Here is a 3,849-nt window from a genome sequence, read left to right as displayed (position 1 = left end):
GCGCTTGCTCGAGGCACTGATGCAGTGACGTCACAGCCTCGCTCAGTGCGGAGCAGTGAGGCCGTGGCCCGTGGGCTGCGTCTCCATACGTGACTCTGCTGTGCCCGTGGCATACAAGTTGTTTCGCAACAGCACTGCTCAGCCCTTTGGGTGACGTCAGGGACTCGCTCGGCCCGAGACTGCTATAGCCCAGTGTCGCCACATGACTCTGCACCGTGCGGCCCGTCGGACCTCGATGCGGCTGCCGCAACAGAACCGGCAGCGCGAGGCAAGGCTCATACGTGTGTCATGGCTAAGGTCCAGGAAGGTCCGAACCTCGATGCCGACCTCTGCTACAAAGTGCACAACCAGAGTTCGAGCTCAGCCGGTCGTCACCGACAGATTGACAACATACAAGCCAACTGCGATGTCACTCCAGTAGTTGCTGCATAAATTCCCAAGGGCAGATACGTCCCTGTACTTTCTTAACCTCTTATCCTCAGAACAATTATTCCTCTGAAATTTTAAGTTACTCTATCTTGTAAAAATATCTCCTGTGCCAATGAAAATGATTTGTTTATTTACAACATGTCAAATTGTGTATTGTTTTTTCTTGTATACACCAATCTTGTAATTTTGTTATACAGATGACTTAAATGACTACTCATGTAACAGCCATTATCGTAGTAAAATATATCGTAGGAAAATGTAAGACACAAAAAAAATATCTTTCTTTATGTTTATGAAATATCTGTGTACCAGTAAGACCACAAATGTTAATAAGTACATGTAATAGTTTCTACGATAATGAAGAACAGAGAAGCCTTCACATTTTTTTCTCCCATCAGCTTCCAGTTTCGTATCGTCCTTTGTTCTTCAGCTTTCGCTATGAACGCTTCTATCTTGTTAGCTCTTAAGAACAATTAACATACGAGGGGCGTTTGAAAAGTCCCTGCAAGGGTCCAACATTGTTCTACTTTGTTGATCCCTTCCAAATAATAGGAATTGTCCAACGCTGCAAAATAGCTAATAGTTGCTGCAGTCACCTCCTCGTTTGAATAAAATATTTGTTCCGCCAGCCATTTCTTCGAATTGGGGAACAAATAGTAGTCTGAGGGAACCAAGTCTGGAGAATAGTGGGGTATGGGAAACGAGCTGGAATCATATTCCCATTAATTTTGCCACCATAACTGCTTAGGTTTGTCCTGGTGCATTGTCATGATGGGAAAGGACGGTCCTATAACAATGAATGATATTCACCTGTAATAGTTTTACCCTTTTCCAAATAGTCGATGAGGATTATCCCTTGCGAATCCCAAAAGACAGTCGCCATAACCTTTCCGGCCGTAGGAATCGTCTTCGCCTTTTTTGGTGCAAATTCTCCCTTGGTAACCAATTGTTTAGATTGTTGGTTGGTCTCACGAGCATAGTAAGGTATCCATGTTTCATCCACAGCGACGAAACGACGCTCAAAGTTCTGCGGATTCTTCTGAACAGCTGCAACCATCCTTGCAACATTTCGCAAAATTCCGTTTCTGGTCAAGCGGGAGCAATCGCGTAACGCATCTTGCGAATAGCTTTCTCATGTCCAAATGATCATGCAAAATATTATGTAACCGTTCCTTCGAGGTGCCCGCTACACTAGCAATCCAGCGCACCTTAAATCTTCTGTCATCCATCACCTTATCATGAATTTTATCAATGGTTTCTCGAGTCGAAACCTCCACAGGTTATCCAGAACTTTCAGCATCAAATGGCTCTGAGCACTATGCGACTTAACATCTGAGGCCATCAGTCCCCTAGAACTTAGAACTACTTAAACGTAACTAACCTAAGGACATAACATACTTCCATGCCCGAAGCAGGATTCGAACCTGCGACTGTAGTGGTCGCGCGGTTACAGACTGTAGCGCCTAGAACCAATCGGCCACTCCGGCCGGCTCGTTCAGCATATGGCCTTATGGCCACTCCTAAAATTTTGAAATCGCTTATAAACTGTTCTAATCGAAGGCGCAGAGTCACCGTAATGTTTATCAAGCTTCTGTTTAGTCTCCTGAGGAGTTTTGCCTATCATAAAGTAAAGATTGATCAGCACATGAGATTCTTTTTCGTCCATTTTTTGACAATCACTCTACTTCCTTGACTGACACGAATGCATAACACATAACACAAAGACCAATATGACTGAAACTTGCTGTGTGTTCTTTCCAAAGATGCTACTAACTTAACATGGCCTCGTTAGGCGCCAGGTGTGGCATCTCTCGGTCTTTGCACAGACTTTTCAAATGATCCTGGTATTCACGTATATTTAAATTAATACCTTTCAGATGCATTAATTTAAAAAACTAAACATATCTCTTTGTATTAATGTCTTTGTCAGCTTTGTATACAGCTATTCGTGAAAGAAATGCAAAACTGCTGACGTGGAGCCCGTCCTCCGTTGGTGTGATCCAAATACTGATTAGCAATTTATCAGATCTTTTATGGTGCACCAAAGAACCTACAGTCTTTCGGAAACGAAGTTCGATACTCAACTAACTATACCGCATAATGCGATTGGCCGATCACGTTATGCACTTCCCTTATGAAAATAACCTTGGAAGCCACATCTGTAACTTTGCGTTTCTCTCGAACACCAACCTGCAGTAATAGGAAATCACAACAGGAATTAACAGGATATGCCCCATGAAACTAAGTTGTGCCATAAATTTCTTGTTTTCCCCAGTTCGACTCAGTATCTTCTTATCAGTTATTCGACTTGCAGTGCCCCCACTATTTTTCGGCGCTACTGGGTAAAATTGTGATGTTGCCATGGCTGTTGCAAAAGATCTTGGGAATGGGCCAGCTGAGCACCGACGTAACACCATTACGTCAGATGCTGCAATGCCAGTGGTAGATTCCCACATTGTGCTCCAGGAAAATAGCTGGCACCGCCATAACGACGACACAGCAGAAATTCGTTGGTAGCCCGTAACTACACATCCAATCAGCAAACTTCTTATCGTCTACATGTTTGCAATCTGTGATTTGCAAAGCAATTGCGCTCTATCCCAAAATAAATTACCATTATTTTCAGTTAAGGGTGCCGCAGTCTGGTAGCTACTATTTAAGAGGAGAGGCGTTGCCGCTCCACGAGGTGAGATGAGTCTATCAGCACCCATCACGAGATTTGGCCTCCACTAACTGTGGGCCCCTGCTGCTGGTTTTAAGATCAGTGCTGTGAACTTGGCATCTTCCAGCCTGTCGGCCAACTACCAGGTGCAATTTGCCTTCGGCCATAGAAGGAAGTCATTTGAGACCATGGCCACCTGTTGTGTCAGTTGCTTAACACTCACTGTCTTCAGCACACACTGTGGAGGACGTTCCACCACGGAATGTTCCAGGTTGTTCTTCAGTAAAATGTATGACTTATAGTGAACTTTTTATGAGCCGATCATTATGCCAACAACAATTCACCTCCTCAACTCCGACCTCCACGTGTAGAGGCAATCCATCGTGGACCTCCACATTATGATGTCATAAGTTTGTGTCACGTCTAAATTTCAGTGACAGGGGAACCTTGTCAGCCACCCTACCTGGAGACAATGACTCTCGACTACCTCAGGGTGGTAGTTTCGTCGACACACAGCATCAGTATGCAGTGGGTGAGTACACTGCCTGTTCTATATTTCCTCCTTTGCGAGTATCACTTCGAGTCGGTGCACCTGTCAGCAGCTTTTTAAATCTGTTTTCATGTGTGACATGTGTCAAATTAACTCTGACTGTATTCTGAGTATTTTCTCTATCATCAATGAGTGTAGCTCATTGTCTGGAAGTGTATAAGGTGTTAACCATGCGTAGCTATGGAACGCAGGGGGATAATGTTCAAGC

Source organism: Schistocerca americana, unplaced genomic scaffold (genome assembly GCF_021461395.2).
Source record: "Schistocerca americana isolate TAMUIC-IGC-003095 unplaced genomic scaffold, iqSchAmer2.1 HiC_scaffold_15, whole genome shotgun sequence".
Classification (NCBI taxonomy): domain Eukaryota; kingdom Metazoa; phylum Arthropoda; class Insecta; order Orthoptera; family Acrididae; genus Schistocerca; species Schistocerca americana.
This window is presented reverse-complemented; position numbering follows the sequence as displayed.